Source organism: Triturus cristatus, chromosome 8 (genome assembly GCF_964204655.1).
Source record: "Triturus cristatus chromosome 8, aTriCri1.1, whole genome shotgun sequence".
NCBI classification, from domain to species: Eukaryota; Metazoa; Chordata; class Amphibia; order Caudata; family Salamandridae; genus Triturus; species Triturus cristatus.
Genome location: NC_140591.1, coordinates 21,207,366 through 21,219,825, shown reverse-complemented (window position 1 = coordinate 21,219,825; position 12,460 = coordinate 21,207,366).

Genomic DNA, 12,460 nt, shown 5'->3' with positions numbered 1-12,460 from the left:
CCCTTCCTCGGGTATAAGAAAGGAACCCCTGGCTACAGGACTTTAGCTTACACCTGGACAAAACTCTGATACAGAAATCCCGGAACTACGACTATCTACACGACTAGATGACTGAAGAATCTCCCTTGGAGTAAAGGAGTTACTCCCCTGCAAGGCAGGCACCAAAGACGCATCTGACCGGTTTGCATCTCCGAAGCTCCCGCCGGACTCCGAAAGTATTTGCAACACAGGAGGTGGGTTTCCAGACTTCTCAGAGGCTGATCTGAGTTCCCAGCAAAGCTGAGACCCGTAGCCTTTGTGGGTACCGTGGAACCAGAACCCTTGGACACCGTGCACATTTGCAAGTGCATTCGCTTCTCGATATCCCTTGAGGCTGTGCATTGGGTTACTTGTAGCACAGACCCCGAGCACCTTTTCCACTGAAGATTGCTGGCCTACACTCCACGAGTGTTCCGTGAGCCGGCCCTTTGTGTTTCTTCGTGGTGCCTTCACAATCCCTGGTCCATCGACTGGTGGGTCGCTGTGAAGGAAACTTTACCTTTAATTGGGCTTTCCTGGTTGCTCCAGACGTGCCCTGACTCTCCATCGCTTGGGGAGTCCCCTGGACCTTGCTGGTCCGCACCGAAGCATCTTTCCTCTTCCTGCATGGGTTGCTGTTGCCAAGGCTTGTTGTGTCCAATCTGGGCACCGATGCTGCAGCACTCAACATCCTTTGTGGGACAGCTCGAATAAAGCTCCTTGTCGTTGATGCCTCCTGGTCCTCGTAGCTGAAGAGTCAAGCTTCCCCTCTTCGCACCTGAAGCACCCGACATCGGTGGGCATTCGTCTAACGTGCCCCCGGTCACTGGCAAGTGACCCAGACTCTGTCCCCTCTGCTTTCAGGCTCTTCATATCTTTGATCCAGGCTTGGATCTCTTCGGACACATCCTCTTCACGGCAGCAGCACTTTTCAGTATCCTGCCATTTAAACCGACGATGCCACCCGACACCATTTGACACCTATGCACCCGGCTTCCCTGGGTGAGGTAACATGAGAACTCCAGTGCTCCCGTGGGTGTTGGCCCTAGAACCATGTAAGTCCAAAAGGGTTTGTCCCTAGTCCACCTCTAAGTGTCCTTAAACCTTAAAATTCCAACCATGACTTGCCCCATAGAAGCTAACGGAGCTCGCGGCTGTGTTCTCACACGGCACACGTCCCCTGTGGGTTCCCTGTGTCACTACCTTGGGTGGTTTCTTGGGGTCCCAGCGATTCTACAGGCTCTAGGCCTTGTGTCTAGTCAAGTCGTGTTTCTTATACCACTTTCTTAATATATGGTTTGGTTCGCCCCTAGGGTCTATCATATATTGTGCTAATTTACTGTGATATTTGAAGTGTAACACATGTGCTTTGACCTCTAGCCTCAAAAAGAGACTAGGCAGGTGTGTTTTGTAATAAATACATATATTTTATATGTATACCTGGTGTGGTTCTCCTTTCATGTGGTCATTCAAGAGATTATAGACTGGAAAAACAAGTTGTTTTACATTAGTTCAAGACTTAGCCTGAAGGCTGCTCTCCATAGCTACCACTAGGATAGCTTTCAAATACGGTTGTCTTTAACCTATCACCTCTAAGGGGTTGTTTGGACTGATACAAGGAGCCCACTAGAACTAGTGGACAGCGTATATCAGGCCAACTTCTCAAACACACTTCAACAAAACAGAGCAATAGTATTATCTACTTTTGCCTCTAGATACCAACCTGGGTCTTACTAGACTCTCTACACAGTGTTCTTTTGAGTACAATATATGGTGAGCCAGCGTCATATAATATTGCCATGTTGCAGTAGGAGATCAGGAAATTTAAATAATGGCTGATACAGGGTTTCCAATAGCCATTTTGGATGAGTGTACATTTTAAAAGAATTGGTTGAAGGTGTCTGGAAATACGATAATAATGCTGTTGTAAATGGTGAGCATAGTATTACAACTATTGATTTTTTCGAAGATGTTTTGAAATTCAAAAATAGTACTATTTTCAATAAAATGTATATGGCTGAAGCAGGTAGAGATATAATGGGGTGGGATGATTAAGGTAGGCTTGGCATCGCCCTTAGGCCTGGAACTCAGGCACCTGTCTTGTTAGTTGAACAGACGAATTGTTAGTATGGGTGAATACGATGCCAATGTATACCATGATATATGCTGACCCGACAATGATATTACCAATAAATGTAATGACTGTGTGTGCCAAGAACTATGCCTGCATAACAGCATCGATACCAGTAGAAACAATGTCAGTCTAAACTATAATCTATGTGCGCATAACAGCATCGATACCAGTAGAAACAATGTCAGTCTAAACTATAATCTATATGCGCATAACAGCATCGATACCAGTAGAAACAATGTCAGTCTAAACTATAGTCTATGTGCGCATAACAGCGTCGATACCAGTAGAAACAATGTCAGTCTAAACTATAATCTATGTGCGCATAACAGCGTCGATACCAGTAGAAACAATGTCAGTCTAAACTATAATCTATGTGCGCATAACAGCATCGATACCAGTAGAAACAATGTCAGTCTAAACTATAATCTATGTGCGCATAACAGCATCGATACCAGTCGAAACAATGTCAGTCTAAACTATAATCTATGTGCGCATAACAGCATCGATACCAGTAGAAACAATGTCAGTCTAAACTATAATCTATGTGCGCATAACAGTGTCGATACCAGTAGAAACAATGTCAGTCTAAACTATAATCTATGTGCGCATAACAGTGTCGATACCAGTGGAAACAATGTCAGTCTAAACTATAATCTATGTGCGCATAACAGTGTCGATACCAGTAGAAACAATGTCAGTCTAAACTATAATCTATGTGCGCATAACAGCATCGATACCAGTAGAAATAATGTCAGTCTAAACTATAATCTATGTGCGCATAACAGTGTCGATACCAGTAGAAACAATGTCAATGTACGCCATGATCTATGCACACATGTCAATATCAGTAAAGGCAATATTGATGTACGCCATGACAACTGTATGCACAATACTCAGGATGTCCGTGTCAATGACCATCACATTATTTGAAGAAGTTCTAAAGAACTCGTATCGTTGTTGGATTCACACAAGGTGATCTCCTCTTCGTCCCAGTGTCAGAGATACATGGTCAGACAGGCCCTGCAACACCAGCCCATGCCTATCCAGTGACAGGTCAGAGGTGGGGTCTCACTTATCCCAAAGACTAACGAGCATTCAGGGAAAACCCTGATCAATCCCACAGATAGGTAGTCACACCACAAACACGACCTAGGAAATTGGCTTCTATAAAACATGTTTGGCCAACAGCGCACGTTCCCAAAATACCACAAAAGTTAGATGCCACATGTAGTTAAGAACACTCAGCCAACCAGGACAGAACATGCACACCGTACAAGGTGATCACACGCTCACCACATCGGACATCTGAACACGCATACACAGGCCCACCCTAGCTCTCCTCAAGGTTGAGAGCCTTCTGTGTTCCCCAGTTTGATTGTTTTTCTGGTTATTTATAAATATGATGCCTTTCAAGGAATGTCAAAGTGTATTATTGTGCCTACAAAATATATATATGTGCAGCTGAAACTTCTGCACTTTTGACTGTGTTCAGATGCATGTCTGTCAATACTTTCCCGGCTGCTGCATTTAATTATACCAACTTGTTCCTGTTTTGCCAAACGCCTCGTCTTTTCATTTATTTAAGGTAAAATCATATTCGAGTATCAGAATGATGGCTTAGCTACTATCTTAGAGAAATTTCAAGATGTTTTTTCAGATAAGATTGGTAAAGTCAAAAAGCACTAGTTATTTAACAGAAATGCCATTCGAGTGGATCATAAGTTTCATAGGGTGAGAGCTGATTGGACAGCAGTGCTAGATGCTTTATGCATCCAGGGTATCATCAGGCCTGTGATGCTGCTATTGTAATTGCAAGGAAGAAAGGGAGCGAGGTGAGATTGTGTGTTGATTTACAGTCACTAAATAAGAATATTGTCACTGAATGTTATGTTATATTATCCCATAAATAATGAAATGCTTACTATTGTGGGTCCCGCTGGCCAGATAATAACAGGAGCTAACAGCATTTATTGCTCATTTTGGGGCACACAAATGCTCGCACACGTCATTCGGTCTGATATAACCGACTAATGTTTTTAAAAAGGAATGAATTCTTTAAGGCTATAGATAAGTCCTAGTGCTTCAGGGTGACATTTAGATCTATGCGGAGAGTGTTGAAATGCAGAATAAAGTCTTGGATAATGTTTTCTCTTCTTAGCGACAAAGGAATGGCTGTGGAAAAAGATAAGTGCAAGTTTTAACCCAACCAGTGGATTATTTGTGGCGTTTAGTCACGCCATCTAGCACCCAGCCCAAGAGAGGTCTGGCAGATGCTGTTCCCAAAGCACTGAGACCATTTGACTAGGATCATCTACGGTCATTTATTGGTCTTTGTGACTATTCTCGTTTTATCAAATGTGACACTGCAAAAAAGGGAGCTTTAAAACATTTTTTTTAAATTTAATTTGGGGTGAAGAGACTGAGATAAGATAAGCGCTAGGAGGCCTCCGGGTAGCTACGCGCTATAGAAATTTAATTCATTCATTCACTCATTCAGAGAGTTTTTTACTTCAGCTGAGATGCGGACTGTTCAAGCTCCTGCTTGGAAACCTTCCATTCCTGTGTGTGGTTGCGGCTGATGCTAGTCAATGAGTGAGCTGTGAGGGACACATCATTGCATTTGCTTCTAAGACATTGAGTGAGTCCGACAAAGTATCCTCCCTTCGAGGGAGCAGCGCATGATCTTGGGCAGTCAGAAATGTAAGACTTGTAAAAGCTGAACTCTGCACGCAAGGGTTCCGCTTCCTTTCTGTGATGGCAACCACTGCGATCCCTTCACACCCTGTTGTGGGCAGCTGAAGGGCCTTGTCAGTCGAGTGGCATGCCACCCCGTGGAGGGGTGCTTGACTGGCAGAGTGCAGAGGGCTCAAGGCTCAGGCACCGCCTCGAGAATAACACATATTGACAATCTTCTATCGCGCAAGAAAGGTAATTTCAGTGCACAGAGCATTCGAATTGTCTTTCAAATGCAGCCAATGGTAGTTGACAGAGGCGCTGACAGATTGCCGCCGACACGACAACCATGAACAAGTGCGCAGCCTCCCTGCACAGGACACATCATCCCATAATGAGCAGGCCACATAGGGAAGTACACTCCAGCTGCCTGCCATGATTGTTGACGTCATCCCCTGATGTTAAGGGGGCATGACCCAACGAGTGAGAGTGTTTGGTCCACACCAGTGATGCAAGGCTCAGGGCACTGCAAGGTACCGCAGGCTAGACTAGTGGACTGTAGCAGGAGCTGAGAGTCCGAGGCAGGCATGGACGCAGCCTTTCATCAGGGGTATGGTTTCATCAGCACTTTCTTCAACCCCATCTTTCCAGTATTCAGGGCTCGAGTCGAGGGCAGATGCGTCTGCCCACTATTTTCAGAGGGTCGACGCTGTCCACCCTGCTGCACATCTCCGCCGGAATCACAGAAGTATGCTGGGCTCGTCCCAGTGTCGGGCACTTTCAGCAGCGCCTGCACGTTGTCTACTTTTGATCCGAGCAGCAATGTGCCCCTAACAAAAGCTGGAGTTAATGGGCCATCAGCCCTCCTTCTGGTGGAGTATCCCGGCTGGGAGCCTCACACCTAGATGCAATGGCTCACATCTTATCACTTCACTGGTACTTAAGGGAGAAATGCTGGACTTGGTTCAGTCCCTGTATGTAAGAGATAGGCATGCAGTGGAAGAATGTCAGATGTGCGGGTCGCCCCCGGATTCACACAAATACCAATTTACAAACCACTATTTTGCTTAATTTCGGTTATAGCGCTTCAGCACAACTGTAGTGGTATTTAAATTGTTATTTGTGTACGTGTGATGTAAAGCGCTCTGACACCCTGCACTGGGATAAGAAGAGCTAGTACTCATCCCAGTGCAGTGCGTCAGAGCGCTGTACATCACACATGCAGATTATACATTGACAATAAATCATATGTGTGTACATTAATATAAAGGATGTGTTACATACAACAGTGAGGGTTACAAGGTGTAGGAACCCCATGTCCTTCATACCTCACTCTGCTGTATTAGAAGGATTACCATTTATGAACTGCAAGTAACAAAAGTAGCTCCGTCTTAAAAACAGTAATCCACTTACCCACTTATATCAAATAAAAATGCCATCTGTGTGTTGCATAATGTGCTCTGCAGGAGACATATTAAACCTCTATGCAACTTTGATTCAAAACTAGGACTAGGCAAAACACAGATCTCTCCCGCAAACAAGCCATGCTCCAGAGTTATCGTACCAGTATTATTGTTCCCTGAGATTTAGCCGTCGCACATAGATCTCTGCAGCGGCTGCCTTAACCCCATGAGAGATTTATAATACAGTCATTGCAACCAATTAAGCAGAACAGATTTACTGCCACATTTCTCCTTGTTGCCAATTTCTTTGTGGCAGGGTTTAAAAAAACACAAATGTATAAGTTGAGGCCCAGATTTTGTGTCGGTTTTGCATCAATATTTTCCCACAACCCCATTGCCAATGCACTCAAAGGTACTCATGATAGACCTACTTAAAATATATGAGGTCCTAAGATCGGATGTCACTTCCTGTGATGTCACGTGCAGTAATGTCACACCCCTTCTGCCTAAATTGGTGACTCACCCCACTTCTATTTTTTAGGACTTGTGTCCTGGAAGAATCCATTCCACGAGTTGCGTAAGTGTCACTTAGAAGGTTGTGAAAAGCAGCGAATTGCTTGTTTCTCCTTGTACTTGGCTGTGACTTTGGAGCAATTGATGCTGGAATGTTGAATGTATAATGTTCAAAGTGAGTGTCAACATTTAAAGAAGACAGTAATATGTGCTAAAAAAACATCCGAGGCACAGCTGAGAGGAGACTGCCTTAATTCTTTAATTAACCTACCATCTCATCTTATTCTTGTGCTGGCACCCCCTCTCTCTGAATTCTTTCTTCACCACTCACGAGAGTTGCTTGCTTGAGGGAAGCATGTGCACATTCTTTGACCAAATATTAATTCAAATAGAAACTTGAAAGTAAACCTGTTCTGGCCCTTCAAGAGTCTGCTAGATTGCTCCAGATAATGGTTTCCTGGTGGCCGTGCTCCTTAAAGGGTTTTATTGGGGGTGCCCTAAATCTTTCCTCAAATGCTATTCACTTCAGGCTGAGTTTTGTTGCAGCAGTAAAAATGCACCCACTCTGACATCTTCCCTAACTGAAAGGTGGTCCATGTCTGACTCGACCAGCTCTTGCATCTATATATAAAGGGTATTTTATCAAAAGCTCCTGTGTCTATCAAAAGAACCAGTTGGAACATCCTCACCTTTGTACTGCCCTGATGGAAGAAGGCTCCATGCAACAATAGGTAACATATGCTGTTGTTCAAAAGAACTAGTTCGAACATCCTTACCTTGGGTTCTGCCTTGATGGTAGAGGGCTCCACGCAACAATGGGTATTGTATGCTCTGGTTCAAAAGACCTAGGTCAAACATGCTTAATCTGATACTGCCCTGATGGGAGAGGGCACCATGCAACAATGGGTATTGTATGCTCTGGTTCAAAAGAACTAGGTCGAACATGCTTAATCTGATACTGCCTTGATGGGAGAGGGCACCATGCAACAATCGGTAACATATGCTGTATTTCAAAAGACGTAGTTGGAACACCCTTACCTTTGTACTACCCTGATGAGAGGGGTTTTCATGTAACAATAGGGAACAGGTGCTGTTGTTCAAAAGAACTATTTGGAACACCCTTATCATGGGTACTGCCCGATGGGAGAGGGCTCCATGCAACAATAGGTAACATATGCTGTGGTTCAAAGGAACTAGTTGGAACATTCTTACCTTGGGTACTGTCCTGATGGAAGTGGGCTGCATACAACTGATCCAGCGGAAAAGGCAAATTTACATATTCTCCCTATGTCACAGACTCGCCATCACACGAACTCATTCATACATTCATTCATTGGTGGGGCCCATAACACCAACACTCATACGTCTCACTCGAATCTTTGCACAGGAGAAAAAGCGCTGGACATGTGGGGGTACCTTGTTACCTATCGGGAGTAATTCCTTTACATTATATACATCTGATCCTATAGAAACCTGACTTTGACAACAAGGCACTCCACCACTTGGTCGATGGACCAATGAGTTGGACTGGTTGATGGTGATTTAGAACCAGCTAAAACACAATTAAAGTCTCGGAAACATTTGATTAATCATCAGTACCTAATTAAAGAACCACAAACTCAATTCTTATTAATCCAAATTTTTGTTTATCTAATTTAGTTCGCTCTGCATTAACATTTAAGATGTGCAGTTTATCACATAATTTGTTTTATTTCAAGGAGACATAAATCTTTAGAACATCCACATAAGTTTACATGGCATTATATTTACCAAATCTCGGAAATTGGAGACCCTCCGATCACACCGAGGATTATTCAAGTCTCTGCGACAATCTCCAGGATAAACTGTTCAGCCCACGGCAATAATCAAAAGCCTTCAGATAGAATCGCTCTCTTCGTATCCAAAGAAACCCAGGTAAACCATGGAAATCTCCGTCAGTTCAACGCAGACCCAACGCCAAACGATCATCCCAACAAACCAGCCCCCCTCTGACAGATAACTGTCTTTTAGATCATTTTCCCTCTTAACTTTAGGTCAATGTGCAACAATTTAGGGGTAGAAAGTGTTCTGATTGGCTAATTTAATTCAATTTGTAAGTTCTTCGAGTGTTCCCATGTTCGCCTGTTTTCCCATGAGACCTGGCATGGCAGCCAGGGCCGGACTGGGAACTGAAAGCAGCCCTGGCAAATTTTGCCAGACCAGCCCCCGTCTGGCGCCCAGCGATCGCAGCGAGCGAGCCCCACTGCTACTATGGGGGTTTGGGGGGGTTCCCCCCCCCAAGAAAATTTTGGAAAATGACAGACCAAAATGGTGAATTTTACAGTACATTTTTCATTACATATACAATTGTATCAACTTTAAAAGCAGAGTAAATAGTTGATGATGGAATGGGAATGGAATGGAAAAACATTTATAGAGCGCATGGCTACCCGGAGGCATCCCAGCGCTAATAACCGACAGTAGGGGAACCAGAGGGGCTAAGGAAAGAGCCAAGTCTTTATTTGCTGCCGAAAAGCCATGTGGTCAGGGGTTATACGTAGGTGAAGAGGTAAGGCGTTCCAGAGTTTGGAGGCGTTGTAAGAAAAAAGTCTGCCACCACTTCTGGACCTCTTGATCCTAGGGATCTTAGTCAGATGCAGATCATCTGATCTAAGTTTACGCTTAGGCTTTGTATGGGCGAATCATGGTAGAAATCGACGGAGGACCGAGTCCCTGCCTTATTTTATGCACTAATCATAAGGACTTGAACTTGATTCGTTCCTGAACCGGGAGCCAGTGGAGGGAGCGAAGGGCCGGTTCAGCTGGCAGTCTATTAGAGATTCCCATTAGGAGTCTCGCTGCGCTGTTCTGTACGGATTGTAGTTTCTTAACTGCTGAAATGGGAGCGCCCAAATACAGGGCGTTCCCATAATCAAATCTGGAAAGGATTAATGACTGGATTAGTACTTTCTTTGGCTGTGGAGGGAAGAAGGGGTAGGACCTTTCGGGCCATTCTAAGTAGGCCGTAACAGAGGGCTGCTGTTTTTCTGGCTTGCGTTCTGAGGCTGAGGTCCTGGTCCAGCCACACCCCCAGACTTCTGATCTCCGATTTTGGGATAGGGGTTGGGCCCATACATGATGGCCACATCTGGCTGGGGTTAAAACGGAGGGAGTTACCTAAGATCATAATCTCAGTTTTTCCTCCATTGAGCCTGAGTTGAGAGTCATTCATCCAGCTTGAGATGTCATTTAAGCAGGAGTGGAGGATGTGGATTTCCTGTTCGGTTTGGGTAAGCCCGACCACTAGCTGGGTCTCATCAGCATAGGTGTCTATTCGGATTCCGCAAGGCTCTATTCTGGCTGCCAAGGGTGACATATACACGTTAAATAATGTCGGGCTGAGCGAGGAGCCATGGGGCACCCCGTTCGGCAGGTGTATGGGTTTGGAAACCGTGCTTTCATTCAACACCTGGAAGGTTCTTCCCTCCAGGAAGGAGGATAGCCACTGGAGTGCTATGCCATCGACACCTATATTCCTAAGACGCCGGATCAGAGTCAAGTGATTCACCGTGTCAAAGGCAGCGCTCAGGTCAAGGAGTATAATGGCCGCCGAGCCTCCAGAGTCCAGAATCTTCCTGCTTTCTTCCACCACTGCCAGCAAAGCGGTTTCAGTGCCTTGGCGTGGACGGAAGCCGGTTTGGGAGGGGTGGAGCAGGCCATGACTCTCGAGAAGCCCTGAAAGAGTTAGATTTACGTGTTTCTCTGTGACCTTACTAATGGCCGGAAGGGATATGGGGCGGTAATTGCCCAGATTGGATTTCTTTAGAAGAGCTCTCACCCTCGCCTCTTTCCACCTGGGGGGAACTATTCCCGTGGTAAGCGAGGCGTTGATCAGGTTGATCATATTCAGGGCTATGATGGGGTGACCTGTTTCAGGATGTTCAGTGGCGCTGGGTCAGCTGGGGAGCCACTCTTTACCGTGGTCCACAGGGAGTTAAAGGTTTCCTGTGTCACAGGTGGGAGATCTTTCAAGATGAACTCTGTTTGGAGATTCGTATGAAGTTGGGGAGGGGAGTCTTCCTCGATCTTAGTTGGGAGGGATTCCAGGATAAGCTGAACTTTATTACTAAAGTATTCGGCGAGTTTGTTGCACTGTTCGCCTGAGATATCGGGAGCTGCTCGGGGGGGGGGCTTTGAGAAGATTTTTAATGATATTAAAAGTTTCTTTGGAGGAGTTGGACGCTGCTAAAATTCTATTTTCATAATAAGAAGCTTGAGCTTTCCTTAGTTCTGCTTTATAGGCAAGAATGGCTGATCTATAGTCCTGTTTTTTTGACGGTAGAAAGTCTTTCCTCCAGTGTCTTTCCTTTACTTTACATTGCTGCTTTAAGATACGTAATTCTGGTGTGAACCATGGTGCGTCTCGTGGCCCTGCCGACTTCTTTATCCTGGTCTTTGGAAGGACCGTGTTGAGTGTCTCCTCAATTCAACAAAGGAAGTCCTCGTAAGCCTGTCCGGGTCATTGGGATTTGCTAGGTTTTTTCTTTTCTAGCTCTTGAGACCATTTGTCCAAGGGGAGCTTGTTCCAAGGGCGACCGGATGTCCAGGATGGTTGCACCTTGGGCCTAGTTGTCTGAGGGGACAATAGAATATTTATCCGGAAATGGTCTGTCCAGGGTAATGGAGTGGGTTCAGTTCCCTTCAGGTCAGATAAGTTAGAGAAAGCTTGATCGAGCAGGTGTCCTCTTGCATGCGTCAACTCATTGATTTTTTGGGAGAATTTCAGGGATAGGAGATCTTTTGTTAGCTCGCAGGCATTAGAGGCTTGTGGCTCATCGAAATGAAGGTTGAAGTCTCCTAAAATCGTAAAATTGCACGAGGCGCTTGCCAGCTTGATTGCAGCCTCAAGCAATGAGTTATTGAAGGACCCTATTGGTCCAGGAGTCCGGTAGATCAGAATGCCTGTAAAGGCGAGAAGTGGGGAGAATTCTATAGAGAAGTGAACATTCTCACAATCTTTGAGCGGGTTGCCCAAGAGGCGGCTGGTGAGCTGTTCCTTATGGGCGATGGCTATTCCACCTCCTCGACCCGTTGGTCGGTCAACTCTTTGTAGTGCATAGCCTAGGGGAAGAGCTTGCGCGATGTCGGGCCCTGAGCTAGGGGAGAGCAATGTTTCGGTAAGGAAAAGAATGTCGGGGTCTTGGTCTCTAAGGAGCATCCCTATCTCAGCAGTGTGTTTAGGCAGGGATCTGCAATTAAGAAGAAGGATCCTAAATTCGATTTTGTCATGAGGGCGACCGAGCCTGTGTGGTGTGAGGTTATGACTACATATGGGGCATTTGTTTGGGATGTTCACAGGGGAGGAGACATACTCACAGTTAGTTCCAAAAGAAAGATTTAGTTTTCGAAGGTCGGTGCTATTATAATTGAGACGGGCTGGTATGGGCGATGCAGGGGTTCTGGCCCCTGGACCTGGCCGGGCGCAGACAGGCTTGCCTTAGGTGCGCCTTCGGCACGCCAGCGGTACGCCCGCTGCGCGGTCAAATTAGTATGTGCTTTTAACTGATTGGCACAGCCCGGGTTCAGCCACTAGACCGCTGACCCGGCGCTTGTGAAAGCGGAAGTAAGTATCACGCCCGAGCCCCTAGAGCACTGAACACAGCTCTGTTCCCGGTAGCACAACAGAATCAATTTCCCCAATCAAGATACAGTATTTTTTAAAAACACAAGCAATTTAAAA